The sequence below is a fragment of the Eurosta solidaginis genome, chromosome 2 (genome assembly GCF_040869045.1).
Source record: "Eurosta solidaginis isolate ZX-2024a chromosome 2, ASM4086904v1, whole genome shotgun sequence".
Taxonomy (NCBI): Eukaryota; Metazoa; Arthropoda; class Insecta; order Diptera; family Tephritidae; genus Eurosta; species Eurosta solidaginis.
Window position 1 is genome coordinate 85681971 of NC_090320.1, and position 16704 is coordinate 85698674.

At 38.2% G+C, this 16704-nt stretch overlaps 1 long non-coding RNA gene across 1 annotated transcript; it reads right to left on the reverse strand.

Annotated features, from left to right (window-relative positions):
• Positions 1–651: 651 nt before the first annotated feature.
• LOC137242262 (uncharacterized) lies at positions 652–16058 on the reverse strand. The gene is made up of 3 exons (XR_010950157.1): positions 15834–16058; positions 2538–2718; positions 652–2467 (listed from the first exon to the last, which is right to left on the reverse strand). It is a non-coding gene; the product is annotated as an uncharacterized lncRNA (long non-coding RNA).
• Between the last annotated feature and the right edge of the window lie 646 nt (positions 16059–16704).

Sequence of the window (16704 nt, forward strand, 5' to 3'; positions counted from 1 at the left end):
GAGGCTGTTTGTAGTTTTGACGTTTATCGCTTAGTGAACACACTTGGTATAGGTACACTATGGCGAGTACTCTATAAATAATGTAAGGAATACTCCTTTGGGAGTATAGGACTGCTCCAAATCTAATCTGTATTCATACAAAAAATGTGGTCCAATTAACAATGCGATGTCCTAGGAGAGGAGTAGGTGATCCCATTCTCGCTTTGTTTGTGAGTATCCATAGAGTACATTCCAAAGTACTGTACTCACTGTATTACTCCATGGAACACCCACAGAGGATCATATGCCAAAGCACTAAAGAGGAATTGTGTTGTCGGAAAGAATTATCGGAGTGAATTTAATTTAAAATGAAAGTAAATGAAGAGGGGCGGGGCAATACAACTTTTACTTTTTATACTACGAATATTCTTATGTTATTTAGCATTTGCGTGAATAAAGAAATTAATATTTCTCTATACTATAGTATGTATACATAAAACCCCCCTACAAGACAGGTACCCGTTACCTAATCGATTACTTAATCGTTACCAATAACAACAACAACACGGGTAACTGGCCTATCGGTTACCCGTACCGGTTACCTTCTGTAAATTCGCTTTTTATTTGAATAAAACGAGTCCTTTTTGTTTAAATAATATTTAATTAATAAACAATGCATGTTTAAAATGGTTTCTACAGTTAAAATCATGTCCTATTATACTAGTAATTTTTATATATGTGCATTTTTATATTTATAAACTATATAAATACATTAACGATTCATAGTCGTGCCCTTTCCGAAACCTTGTTTTGAAGTTCTTATTTTTCCTGCGCTGGTAGTGTTGCTCATCAGTTTGCAGAGTCATATTAGTTTGGTAGGTATAATAAGATCAGACGTAGCGAAATTAGGAAGCATGTCAGGAGTATCACCAGAATCCAAAGAAGCATGGTGATTCATTTCGTCACCTCCGTTTTCTTCCGTATCCGGATTCATTCCATACTAGTCAATATAAATAGCTTGTAGATGCCACATAGGTGTAACCATACCCTCAAGATCTTTCCGTTCAAATCTTGTGGTGTACAATGAGCAAACTTTTCATAAACATGTACACGTAAACTTGTATTTGTTCTAAATTGGTCACCACATTCTAAACATAGAAAAGATGTTCTTTCATCCACTGATTTCTCATTTTCCTGTATTAAGTATTTGTGTAAATACCATTGTGATTACAATATGGACAAACAGTTAATTCTAAACTTTTCGTTGTACCATCAATTGTTTCAGCGTGTTGTACACGTAAATGAAAATTCATACTTGAATGTATTTTCGTCTTCCAATCGCATAATTTACATTTTAAATAATGACTATTGGGCATATGAGAAATCTCATCGTTCAATAATTTGATGAAGCTTGGTGTAGCTGCTTGAATATCACAAAATTTACATTTTGCACCACGTTCGTTATATTTAAATTGTAAATGTTCTGGTGTAAAGAAACGACGCATAAAGTTTAGATGCTTTTTCCAACAATGTGCTGAATTTAATTGAAATACATACATTGGGCATTGTCTCATGATAAATTTTCCATAAATATACTGAGCCTCTTTTCTTAACATCTAATTCTGGTCGTACCGGATATGACAGTTTTGCTTCAGGTTATAATCCACACTAATACTATTTTCACATTCTGTTTCATAATTTTCATCATTTTCAACATGGGACTTTGCATCAACATCATTATCATCATCGTCATTTTTTGATAACTCTGTTTTAAGGTTCATCTTCCTTAGTATTAGAATTAGAAACATCGTCATCTTCGGTTAAGTTTCTATCAAGTTTAGCTTTTTTCCTAGGTTTAAATTCTTCACTATCCGTACTAGAATTAATACCATCATCAACATTTTTCGTAAAGTCTGTTTGAGTTTTTAAATTTTCCAATGGTTCGCCTTTATCAGTATTAGAATCAGAATGGCCTTGGCCATCTTCCCCGGGTATATATTGATATTCGGGGGAATAAACAAATGGACCACTTATAATTGCACACCTGATGTGCATTCGCATACATATGCTGCATATGTGAAACATATAACGGTGTACCAGTGGCTTGTTATGCAGCTGGCGCGGGATGAAGCATTGGATTTTGTGTTGAAAAGTAGGTGACATATGTTGGTGTTGATGGATGCGCATATTGCGGAAATGTTGGTGGTTCACTAGTCATTAATTGTTTAGAAGTTTGAACTTGTTGCGATTGTTGTTGTTGTTGCTGGCTGCTGATGTGGTGTTAACGTTTGTTGTACAATTTATTCGGGTGCTTGCACATATTGTTGGTGTTGTTATGGTGCTGGAAAACATTCCGATATTGAAAGTCCTTGATTAGTGTGATTCCCACGTAGTGAACTACTCCTGTGACCGCGTCCGCGGTAACTATTACATCTGAAGGCGCTTAAGTTACAGGCATAGCTGACATCGCTTATATAACAGGTTGACTCTAAAGTAAAAACCAAAACAAAATATTAGAATCAGTGTTAATGAATAACATATTTAAAATAAGCTCTTACAACAACGTGATCGGCGGCTACATCCCCGTGAAAGTAATGTGGTGTTCCTCCTTGTATAAACGTAGGTACTGGATGTGCTCAACCATGCAGTTTTCTTCTAATTTGAGCAATTGTATGTTCTTACAGCCAAAGCTGGAATATTTGGGATATTTCTATCCGCACATCGTCAAAATCAAATTACCTAGAATGAAAAAGAAACTCATATCAGTAAGAATAGGTTAAAAGTTTTTAATGTAAGCCGAAAAGTGTTCCATAAATAGGGCTCCACAATTAGCTCTTTTCTAAGAGGCCAAAGGCACAAGAGAAATTTCAGATAACTAGAATCAGGACCTGGTAAAGTAACTTCAAATGAACTTCCACCATGCCTATGCATCTTGGCAGGGGTACCCAAAGATACTTTGCTGTTGCTTATGAATCGAGAAGTCGAGAGGGACGGACGCGTTTAAGATCGCTCGTTGAATTTTGTTTGCAAAATGGTGAAACCCTTTGAATAATTATTAAAAGTGACAAATATGTGAGATAGAGACTCTGTAAGCAGATCAGTTCACTTTTAATTTAACAAAATCTAATATCAATAACGATTCAAAACCTAGTGAAATACCATATAAATATTTAATAATTCTATACCGGAGAGAAAGTGACTCAAGTCTAGCGAATAGAAACGCATACATATGCATATATAATTACAAATTAACACAAAACGAAAACGGCATAGTGAAAACGATAGCAAAGGCAATATGTCTGAAAGCGAAAATAAGTGTGACAAGTGCAAACTTGCAATTCGCGGGGAGACGGGAATTAGATGTGTGGGTGTGTGTGCGAAAGTATACCACTCGGCAGCAAAATGTTCCGGCTTCGATAGCTATAAAGCTACTGTAATAGGAACACATCCAATGGTGAATTTTATTTGCGAAGAGTGTATTACATACATACATAATATTGATCTGGTATTGCGAGACATGCAAGAGAGTGTTAATAGGAACAGTGGATATTTAAAAGAATACAAAAACGAATTTGAAGAAGCTTTAAAAACCAACCAAAAAGAGATTCGGGCGTTAATGAAAACAATGGAGGAAAAACACAATGAACGTTTGGCGACCTTAAAAATGCATCAAGAAATGTATATTAAAAATGCAGCTGAAATTAAGAAAGTGTGGGAGATAGCAGAGAAAATAAAAAATCAAGCTGAAGTAGTGGGGAGGGAGAATGAGAAGTTTTGTAGTGAAATAAAAACAATAGTAAAGGAGAAAAACTGGCGGCCACCGTGGTGTGATGGTAGCGTGCTCCGCCTACCACACCGTATGCCCTGGGTTCGCACCCCGGGCAAAGCAACATCAAAATTTTAGAAATAAGGTTTTTAAATTAGAAGAAAATTTTTCTAAGCGGGGTCGCCCCTCGGCAGTGTTTGGCAAGCGCTCCGGGTGTATTTCTGCCATGAAAAGCTCTCAGTGAAAACCCATCTGTCTTGCAGATGCCGTTCGGAGTCGGCTTAAAACATGTAGGTCCCGTCCGGCCAATTTGTAGGGAAAATCAAGAGGAGCACGACGCAAATTGGAAGAGAAGCTCGGCCTTAGATCTCTTCGGAGATTATCGCGCCTTACATTTATTTTTTTTTAAAGGAGAAAAACGATGGGATACCACAACAAACATATGCAAATAATCTAAGAACGGTTGAAAATAAAAACACAGCTAGTGCCGTTCCAGAGCTTAAGAAACGGGCTCCTATTATTGTTAAACCGAAGGCAAAACAAACTAGTGAAAGAACAAGGCAAGATCTAAATAATAAAATTAACCCTAACGAGCTAAAGATAACAGACGTTAAAGCGGGCCATAATGGTATTATGGTGATCGATAGTATTAATGAAATGAAAGAAATAAGATTAAACAAATTATGGATAAAAAAATAAGTGATGAATATGAAATAAAGATACCACGTGACTATAAACCAAAATTATTTATAACAGCCATGCAGTTTGAAAAGAATAGAGATGATCTGATCGAGTGTCTAAAAAGGCAAAACAAAAGCCTAGAACAGGGTGAAATAAAAATTATTAAGCAATATAATGTTAAAACTAGCAACAAAAACTATTACAACGCAATATTGGAGGTGGACGAGGAAATGTTTACTAATGCTCTAAAATTGGATAAGCTCAACGTAGGATGGGAAAAATGCAAAGTTTACGATGGCGTTGATGTGACAACGTGTTTCAAATGCAGAGGATACAATCACAAGGCGACTGAATGCAAAAACGAGGAAGTTTGTACCAAATGCTTGGGTAAGCATAAGACCATTGAATGTAATGAACAACCAGCAAACAAGTGTATAAACTGCATAAAGGCAAATGAGAAGTTAAATCTAGGACTAGATATCAATCACTCGTGCAATAGCAGACAGTGCCCAGTCTACCTAAAGCACTTGAATGCAAAAAAACAAAGGCTAGGATACTAGCAGCGAACACCCGACGCACTGATAAGCCCGCCACAATCCAATGAGATACTGCTGAAGAAAATTCGATACACAGAAAGACTGCAGACTAGACACAATGAACTTAAGTGCATATACTTGAATATTAACAGCATAGTATCAAACAAATGTGAACTGGAAGTGTTGGCTGAAGTACATACACCAAGTATCATATTATGTTCGGAAACGTGTACGAAAGATGTTGAAGACAGCGAATTAGAAATAGCATCGTATAATATGGTTAGATGCGACTCGCATAGCAGGCATACAGGAGGAGTACTAGTGTATGTTCATAGGACAGTGGAGATAAATGTAATTTATAATGCTAGTGTCAATATGAACTTATGGTGCATTATAATAAAATTGAAAAAGGTCGATAAAAAGTGGCAAATAGGGGTTCTGTATCATTCGCCAAGCACAAGTGATGCCGCGTTTATCGAGTACCTAAATGAAATATTAATCGATAAATTTGAAAGAAGTAAATGTTATACTAATCGGGGATTTTAATATAAACATGACATAATTCTGTTAAATTCCTCTGCCCGACACAAGAATTCTGTTAAATTCCTCTGCCCGACACAAGAATTCTGTTCAATTCCTCTGCCCGACACAAGAATTCTGTTCAATTCCTCTGCCCGACACAAGAATTCTGTTAAATTCCTCTGCCCGACACAAGAATTCTGTTAAATTCCTCTGCCCAACACTAGAATTCTGTTAAATTCCTCTGCCCGACTCAAGAATTCTGCTATCACTCAGAAAGTCTGCTGTCCTCCTGCTGTCTGAACAGAATTCTTGTGCTGGGGCAGAGGAATTTAACAGAAAAATGAGAGAATGAGAGAGTATGAGAGAAAATGAATAAAATAAAATGGTTGCTTTCAAATTTGAAAGAAAATTTCAACGGCCGTCTCATTATTTGATTAATAATTGATTTCTATTCGGTGTGCGAGTTTGAGTTAAAAGTTTAGAAAGTTTAAAATGCCGAAAATTAGGAAGTGTCGCGTTCTCGGTTGTACTTCGGATAGTACAAAAAAACACTTAACATTTTTTTCGTTTCCGGGGAGGAAGGAGGAGCAGCAAAGGTGGAGGGATAACCTGCAAATCCCCACTTGTGAAGACCTTCCTCCTAAAAATTCATTTGTGTGCAGCCGCCATTTTGAGGAAGGTGCAAGAACGGAGAAGCGTTTGAAGCTTAATTTAGGTAAGTTATTTTCAATATACATAGGTAATACGAAAGCATGACATGATAATACGTGGCTACCGCCACGGTGATGCACAATTTTTTTTGGGGGTACAAACACAACAACAACCACATGGAAATCGCCAACTTCAAATGCAAATATCTCCGGACAGAGATAAAATTTTTCTTTTCCGCCATCGGATTATTGTTCTCGAGATTAATACGCGTCGTTTGACACCTCTCTCGATATTTTTGGTAGCGTATTAACAGTCGACCCCTCAACTAGACTATTACCCAAAAGACGCGCATTGGCCTCGACAAACAATAATCCGAAGGCGGAAAAGAAAAATTTTATCTCGGTCCGGAGATATTTGCAGTTAAAGTTAGGAGGTTTCAAAATTGTGAACATTAGTGTTTTGCGCGGATATAGTTTTGATGTTCAAACCGGTGCTGGGCCCATCCAGGGTAATTTTTTATAAGCGATAACTTAGTATTTACGTCCATTTCTTTAAGTCGTACAAATTGGCCCTACCCCTACGAGGATTAAGAAATATGTATGTAGTTCCCTGTTAGAGGTTCACAGCTTCAAACTATCACTGTTTTATTGACTAAATTCAATTTTCCATATTCTTTAAAGTAGTCGGAGAGCAAGGAAAGACTGACTGAGGGCAGATTATATATACAATGACTCGAGAGAACGGATCCGCTAAGTGTCGCAAACGAGTTACGGAATGTACTGAGTCTAGCTATCCATACATTTCTGTGGCAATTTGCAAAACAACCTATTTCGAGTTAAGGTTATGGCGATAAATTGAAAACAACTCAAAAACTATCCGCCCGCAACTCATCACTGTGACTTATTTTTTGTAGCAGCCATTTGGCGCTAGGGGTTATGAATAAATTATATTGGAGATCTGTTACGGATTTCTGTGAAGAAGCCAAGATTTCACTTTAATCCTAACTCGAAATAAGTTGTTTTGTCAAACTGCCACAGATTTTTACTATGAGAAACTTATCCGTATTTAATGAAACGAAATGTTCGAAATGAAAATACAATTCAGCAATGTGGTGTGGTTGGTTGTCGATATTTCGGCGTGGGACTCACGATTCGTGTAATTCGCATACCCTGTACGACTTAGCGAGTCCCTTATATCCAATATTCGGCATTTGTGAGTTGTGGCAATGATTCGGCGCTCAGTTCTTAGCCTACTTAAAAATACGGTAATAGTCTAGTTGAGGGGTCGACTGGACAATAGTCTCGGGAACAATAATCCGAAGGCGGAAAAGAAAAATTGTATCTCTGTCCGGAGATATTTGCAGTTGAAGTTGGCATTTTCGTGTAGTTGTTGTTGTTTTCATACCCACGTACCCACCAAAAAAATGGTACTTCCCAGTGGCGGTAGCCACTGTAATAGCACACACCCGGACTTGGCATGGCGTAGCCCAGGGTTATTTTTTATAAGCGCGGCCAAAGGCCGCCAACGCAAAAATATGTTCTGCGCAAAAATACTATGGATCCCACCTCCGGTTTCGGAGGTACCCGCGGGTCTTTTTTCGGTTTTTCTTTTCTTTTCCGCCTTCGGATTATTGTTCTCCAGACAGCCAAACAGATTAATTCGCGTCTTTTGACACCTCTCGATATTTTTTGATGCGTATTAGCAGTCGACCCCTCAACTAGATTATTACCAAAAAAACTTACCACGGATTGTTTTTACATCGCTCTTAAAGGTCTCTAGCAATTATAGAATAATAGAATATTTACATCTATTATTCTATTCCAAAAAAAAAAAAATATTTTTAGGCCTTTGAGCTCGGTTCGAACCTATGATCTTTCTCATTAATACGCTCATAAAACAACTGTCTGTTTATATAAACTTTTAATTCACTTACTAAGGATGGTCATAGACTTGTGATTGAGCCAATTGTAGAATGCAAAACATAGTAGATGCGCCGGTTCTATTTATTTTACGAACAAATTTATGCATAAACCATTTTCGCAAGTCAGCACTGGTCCTTCAGTGCGTAGAAAAGCTGAATCAATTAGGAGCACATAACGTAGTAATGTTGCCCTGGGTCCTAGACCACAGGGGAGTGGAGGGTAATTAGCAGGCGGACTCAGTGTTTAATTTGTTGCGCCTCTCCCACAAATTGTCAAGCTCCCAGCAGATCCTTGCAGCGGGTCTGCGCCATACTCTCCTCTTCCGGGAAGGTATCGAACCCAATCCGGATCCTTCTCCTGACCCCGTACTGACAAATGGGTTTGCTGCTTTTGCCGGAAAAGAATATTTTTAGGACGGTCATATAGTACATATAGTACAAAATTGAATGAGATATTTTCTGTGATGGGTATGACCCAAAAAGTAGAATTTAATACTCGAATTACAGATGCAAGTGCATCTAAAATTTATTTATTATATTCAAATTAAGATGAAATTCAGTGCAATAATTTGCCTGCATACAAAATTTCAGATCACGAAACAATAATGTTCAATATTAAAACGTCTAAATCATACCAGATGAGAATGACCAAGAAAATCACAGCTTGGGATAAATATAATAGTGAAATCTTAATAAGCATCCGGAGATCATGTAACTTCAACATAAATGAAAACCTACTAATTGATGAGAAAGTCGAATTAGTGAACAACATAATAATGCAAGCTATGGAAAGTTTAACGTATGAAAAAGAAGTTCATATCAAGCTAATGAATAAATGGTACGACAGACAATTAGCGCAAATGAATAAATGCAAATATAATAATTATAAGCTTGCGATACAAACAGGTGATTGGAACGAATATAAAAATATAAATCGTATCTACAAAAAGCTAGTAAAAATAAAGAAAGTTAAATATATGGAAAATAAAGTCGAAATGAATGAAAATAACGCCAAAGAAATGTGGAAACATCTTAAGCAAGCGGTTTGCTTAACGAGAGATAACGAAGGGATTAAAAAGGCGATAATAGATGGTATGATGGTAGAAAATGAAACTGAGCTGGCAAATGGTCTAAATAGGTTCTTTATAAATAGCGTAATAGAAATTAATAACATCATAGAACCTTGCCGTGTAGCACTAAGTGATGTACAAGTCAATTCTAGATTAAAGTTTGCCAAAATAACAACAGATGAAGTTATTAATATTCTGAAAGAGTTCAAATATAAAATAGGCGGCAGAAAACTTTTATCTGATTGAGTACTTAAAGACTGTATATCGTATACAGGATATTTCTACGCACAAATAATCAATAACAGCCTAGAAGAGGGTCTTGTACCAGAAAAGTGGAAAACGTCAACGGTGATACCAGTGGAAAAAGTTAAAAAGACAGTAAAACCTGAAGAACTTAGACCCATAAACACCCTGCCTAGTGATTGTAAAATACTTGAAGCTTATGTTAAGAACCAGTTAACGAAATACCTTGAAGATAATAATATACTAGCCCACCAACAGTCAGGCTTTAGAAAGACACATTCATGTGAGACAGCTCTTAATTTGGTGATACTGGAAAGAAGAGTTAAATAATAAAAAAGTGGTTGTTTCAGTCTTCCTAGACCTCAAACGAGCTTTTGAAACAGTGGATAGGGAGATCTTAATCAAAAAAATGCAACGTATTGGTATAACTGGTATAGAACTTGACTGGTTTCGCAGCTATTTGAAGCAGAGGAGACAGAAAACGGCTATAAATACCGTGATGTCTGATGAATTGGAAGTACCCATAAGGTTACCACAAGGCTCAGTTTTGGCACCGATACTGTTCTTAATTTATATTAATGATATAGTTAACGCTATTGAAGGTTGTGAAATTAAACTATTCGCTGATGATGCATTAATAATGATTAGTGAGAATAATATTAATTCTGACTTTCTAAAATACCACATGAACTGAATAACCTGTATAAATGGTTGTGCGGAAATAGACTGAAACTTAATATAAATAAAACGAAAGTTATGATATTAACAAGGAGGAACGTTAATGAGGATATAATTGGTTTAAAAATAAATGATGAAAGCATACAAAAAGTTGACAGTATAAAATATTTGGGAATTATAATTGATAACAAACTCAAGTTTGAAGAACATATAAACTACACAGTCCAGAAAGTTGCGAAAAAAATTGGGGTTATGCAGAGAACATCCAAATATATTCAAAAAAAGTACAAAATAATTATATATAAGTCCATTATAGAACCGCACTTTGTAAACTGCCCATCTATTCTATTCATTGTGTCAGACAAAGAAATAGATAAACTTCAAAAGATGCAAAACAGATGTATGAGATTTATTCTTAAAAAACCTAGAGATACTCGTACGGCTGATATGCTGAGAAGTTTGAACTGGTTAAGTGTCAAGCAAAAGATTTTTTTTCACGCTATGAAGTTTATATTTAATATTAAAAGTGAAAATGTACCTGAATATCTAAGTAAAAACGTAGTATTAGTTAAGCAAACACATAACATTAATACAAGGAATAAACACAATTTCAAACTGCCTTTATTCAGAACTGAAATAGATCAGCAAAATATTTTTTATAAAGGTCTAAAAAGTTTCAATGAACTGCCTATAGATATAAAAAGTTGTAATGAAATCGTAGCTTTTAAAGCAAAACTTTATGAATATTGTAAAACCTTAGCAATAAGATAGTAAATTGTAATATAATTTAATTTATGAATTAGGCTTTTTTGCCGTAATAAATAAATGAAATGAAATGAAAAACATAAAATAAAAACAAGGAGAATTGGTTGATGTTACGAAGTAAATTAGACGTGCTACAATAACAAATAAATACAGATGACTGTTTAATCTATTATGCGAAGTTCTTGAATGGATGTTCAAATTGAAAAGGGCAAATTAATGCTAAAATTGCTTTCCCCGACTATCCCGGGAACGAATTGATATGACTACGCCTATCCTTCTTTAGCAGCAGTGCCGTGCACCAGTTCTGTTTTGGACAGGAAAATAAACGTTTGGTTGTCTCCAAGTTGATCATATGATACAGAATATACTCGTCTGCTAAATCTAATTTTCCCCTGAAAGGTGCATTTGTTGCACCCTGCTGTCTGGCCGCTCACCCAACAACACCAGGCACGACGGAAATTGTCTCATTTTATTGGACGTTGTGGTAGCGCACTACCCTCAAGTGGCCCAATGAAACCAGGCTAATCCTGTTCATGTGTCCGCACCCCGTGGGACCGCCGTTAGGCATAACGTGACGGGGGGGGGGGGGGGGGGGGCGATTTAGTCGGCACTACTTCGTATGCGCATTTCTCTGCGCTCCCTTTCGGCATGCATCAATTTCGTCACTACTATAAAGGCCATCTTGCTCACAGCAATCCAACAATCTATTTGCCCACAAATTCGTGGAACTAAATTCCTAATGGAAGGTTCCTCTCCAAAAACTCTGTTTACAGACAGTCTTTCGCCGTGAAAACGAGGGCAGTGAAACATTACATGTTCTGCGCTTTCCAATTCGGATGGACAGCTTGGACAGAAAGGATGCTCCTCTACCCCACGCTTATGTATGATCGTCGGAAGAGCACATGCTATTCGTATAGCAGTAATGCGGTAGGCTGCTAGTATATCTTTTTGGTGGACCATTATAGATCTGTGCCATACTGGTGCTGCATATAATATTACAGAGCTGGTTACGTTGGATAATAGCTGACGGGTAGCTTCGCTTGGGCCGCCGATGTTGGGCATTATTCGCGTTAGGGTTCCACTAACTCTAGAAACTTTCTCCCCCACCGCCCTGAAGTGCTCCCTAAAAGTTAGTTTTGAGTCAGTGATTACTCCTAGATATTTCAAGGAGGGCCTTCAATTTATTTGATAATCTCCTATGGTTAGTACCAACTCATCCACAGCCCGCTTTGAGCTCATCAGAACCACTTCTGTCTTATTGCTAGCTATCTCCAGCCCCGTGTTCGTCAACCATTCCTTTATTCTTCCCACGGCGTCATTACATAATGCTTGGAGCAGATCAAGTTTCTTGGCCACTGCTGCTACGACAATATCATCTGCATAGCCGACAATTTCCGTGCCTCCGGGAAGGTCGATTTGTAGCACCCCGTCATACATCGCATTCCAAAGAGTTGGACCTAGAACAGATCCCTGAGGGACACCGCCCGTGGTGTTGTGCTTTCTTAGTCCCTCATCTGCATCAAAAGGGGGTACTTTGTCGCTTTGTCGCTACAAATTATTCGGAGCAGGTACGGAACTTGTCTTGGGACACCCAAAGTGCACTCACGCTTCTCATGGCTCCAGCGGGTTAGCGGCTTCCTAGAACTTAAGCCACTTGCTGCTTCTAGATCTGACAGCTGTCAGCTGGAGTCTTAGCCTGACAAGCGCAGGGCACGAGCACAGAACGTAATCGATCGTTTCCTCCTCCAACCCACACTTCCTACATCTGCTATCACTGACCAAGCTTAATTTAAAGGCATGTAACGCCAGAAGGCAGTGTCCAGTAAGAATACCCGTCATGAGTCTAGTCTACAGTTTAATGATAATGAAAATATAAGAATCAGTGTTTATGAATAACATATTTTAATTAATTACAACAAACTGATCGATGACTACATCGCCATGTAGGTAGTGTGGTGTTCCACCATGAATAAACGTAGGTACTGTATGTGCTCAACCGTGCAAATTGACATTAGCAGTAACATTATTTACATAAACATAGCTTGGTATTTGTGCAGGCCTCAATATAGCATACATTGGTCCAGTTCGGTGTGCACCAGCCACTGGTACAAACACTTTTGAATGCATAGCTTTCATATAGGATGGATGTCCAGCAGTGCTCCGGTTGTGCCAATATGTAATGGGCTGCTCCGTCTCTTGGTATGGCTGTATAGGTATAGGCGGGTGCAATGTATTACTAGTCTGCTCAAGATCGTATGGTACATAGATGGCTCGAAGACGCCAGAGGGGATTGGAGCCAGAGTTTTCGGACCCAGAGCCAAATTATCAGTACCTCTAAAAGCACATCCGAGCATTTTCCAAGCGGAAGTATTCGCCATAAGTTAGTGCGCTAAGCTGAACCTTCAGCGGTGATACCCCAATGAAACAATTGCCATACTCAGTCAGACAGTCAGTCCCCACTAAAGGCATTTGCGGCGTTCGAAATAAAGTCAGCACTGGTCCTTCAGTGCGTAGAAAAGCTGAATCAATTAGGAGCACATAACGTAGTAATGTTGCCCTGGGTCCTAGACCACAGGGGAGTGGAGGGTAATTAGCAGGCGGACTCAGTGTTTAATTTGTTGCGCCTCTCCCACAAATTGTCAAGCTCCCAGCAGATCCTTGCAGCGGGTCTGCGCCATACTCTCCTCTTCCGGGAAGGTATCGAACCCAATCCGGATCCTTCTCCTGACCCCGGTACTGACAAATGGGTTTGCTGCTTTTGCCGGAAAAGAATATTTTTAGGACGGTCATATATATAAGGGCCTGAAATATTTCAATGAACTTCCTAATCACATAAAAAGTAGTAATAACTTCAATACTTTTAAAAAAAGTTTATTGGAACATTCCAATAAGATAAAGTTTTTTTTTCTTTTATTTTTTTACATGATATACCGATACTGGAGCGCGAAAAGGGAATGGTAATATTGGTAGCAGCAAAATACAATGCAGCCGGCCCTAAGGAAAAGAAAATCAGTCGCCACCTCTAACTCCAAGACAGTTCCAACAACTAATTTCGTTGGAATTCGGTATTTTCAGCCTATATTTACTGTTGCTGATCGGAATCACTCGCATTCCGACAGCATTAATATAACAATAAAATTATATGATGTGTAACCAAAATAAGGTCAAACAAAAGTTGGAGCAGGGGGATTGGAAACACGTCCTTTTCAACCTCCCATTATATTTTGAGCTTTGCTGATCGGAATCTTCATGCATTCCGACAGCGTCTTTACTAAACAAAGTGGAGGGGTGATTGCGTACACGTTATTTTCAATTTCCAACATCCAAAGACATGTTTAGCTGTGTTGATAGGAGACCAATACATTCCGACAGCTTAAAATACAAATATAATTGAAAAATATAAGTTCCAAATTTTGTTGCCTTAAGTTGGGAGCACTGGAGGATTAGAAACGCGTCCTTTCCAACCTTCCTTAAATGACTGGCTCCCAGACTCGTCCGTTTGTCACACCAGTAAATATGCTGATCGGAATCACATGGCATTCCAACAGCATATTCAATAGAAATAAGTGATTATAACAATGAATTGTACTTAGTAGTTTAAGTTTTAGGCCTAAACAGCCGTAATAATAAATAAATTAAATTAAATTAAATAAATTATTTTTTACATGATATATCCGATACTGGAGCGCGAAAAGGGAATGGTAATATTGGAAGCAGCAAAATACAATGCATCCGGCCCTACGGAAAAGAAAATCGGTCGCCACCTGTAACTCCAAACAGTTCCAAAAACTAATTTCGCTGGAATTCGGTATTTTCAGCCGATATTTACTGTTGCTGATCGGAATCACTCGCATTACATTATGAGGAAATACGGCACCTGAGAACACAGCCGTATGAAGCCAGAAAACACAAGTATGTCTTAAGTGAACTCCACAAACAGGCGTCGGACCTCTATGCCGGTGATTCCTGTACTCAAAGAACAAAACTAGCAGAGGAGGAACGCACTCTCCCTAGGGAAACGCAAGTAGTCACTCTTAACTTCGATCTGGATACCGTAACAGGTTAAACTCTTACCTATCCAGAATCAACCCCCACATACAAAACATTGTCCTGCTTGTAATGTGTCCCCGCATGACACCAACTATCTCTTTAACTGTATTGTGGAACTAAAGCCTCTAACACTCCTCTCATTATGGTCCACCCCTGTTGAAACAGAAAGTTTCTTTGGACTCCCGTTAGAGGACATTGATGACAATTTGTGATCGGTCGCACCTATTGGATGGGGCGAAGCACTGCTACAACAACAACAGCAGGCGGACAACACGGAAAGAGAGGCAGCAACTGCATGACCCATCGATCCCGAGCCGTACCATATCCTTCTAGATTGCGGCGCAATTTCAAGACGTAGGGCTAAGTTTATGGGCTCACCATGGCCAGAGCATTCCCACATTTAATCCCTCAAGCCAACAACACTGCTGGGGTTCATCAAGGAAGTCGGCTAGGATGAGGTGCTGTGAAGGAGATGTGCAAGTCACTGAGCAATCCTCAATAAATTATCTATCTACGTTCCGGTAACAAGCACCATTGTGGTACTAGCCCCACCATCTCGGCAACTATTGATATTCTACATGGAATGCTCGATATATAACTTTCCACGTTTTAAAACAGTGATGAAAAGAGCAAAATTTAATAAAATTTTAACTGCCTGTGGGTAATAAGGTGATGATGTCCTCTCTTAACGCAATGTAATGACAACTGCGATGCAGGGAAAATGACAAAAATCTTGCAAATCTACTGATAATAATTAATTAATTCCTCCCCTTCTATGCAGTTCTATGCATACATACATATGTATTTTTCTCTCCAAACGCTAATTAAAAAAATTAATTGGTTTTCACATGAACTTCGAACTCTGCCGTATTTGCATTCTTCAGTTGATTATCAACAAAAGCATGACAAATTATCACTAAAAAATTCATACATGTTGCTTATATATTTAATATGGTAGCCAATTTACTTACCCTTTCTGGTGCGATGATTCCTGGACAATCGGGCCTGACTAGACGCGATTTTTTCTGCCTTAAGAGAGCGTGCTTAACGCGAACCATATCATGTAATGGCACACCTTTGGTGATGCAAAAAATCAAAGACATTTCTGCTTCTAATGCTTCTAAGATAGCAGCAGCAGCTCCCGGTGGCGCCACATAAATAACAGTTACATGCCGATCAGTTGCCTTTTTTGCTCCGGCTACCTATTCAATTTTAATTCACATTACATTATCTACTATTGCAATTTTTAATCAATACAAATCAATATAAATTACCGAAGCAAATACTGGCAAACCAAGATGCGTAGTTCCACCCTTTTTTAGGGAAATACATCCAACAGCGCACTGGTTTTATATATACATACTATAGTATAGAGAAATATTAGTTTCTTTATTCACGCAAATGCTAAATAACATAAGAATATTCGTAGTACAAAATATAAAAGTTGTATTGCCCCTCTTCATTTACTTTCATTTTATATTAAATTCACTCCGATAATTCTTTCCGACAACACAATTCCTCTTTAGTACTTTGGCATATGATCCTCTGTGGGTGCTCCATGGAGTACAACAGTGAAAGTACTTTGGAATGTACTCTCACGTATGTACTCTATGGATTACTCACAAACAAAGCGAGAGTGGGATCACCTACTCCTCTCCTAGGACATCGCAATGTTAATTGGTGCACATTTTTTGTATGAATACAGATTAGAGTTGGAGCAGTCCTATACTCCCAAAGGAGTATTACTTACAGTATTTATAGAGTACTCGCGTTTTTTGAAGGGTAGTCCGACCATAGCGGGAGCGATTTAGTATGACATGAAACCTTGTAGGCCATCCCGTC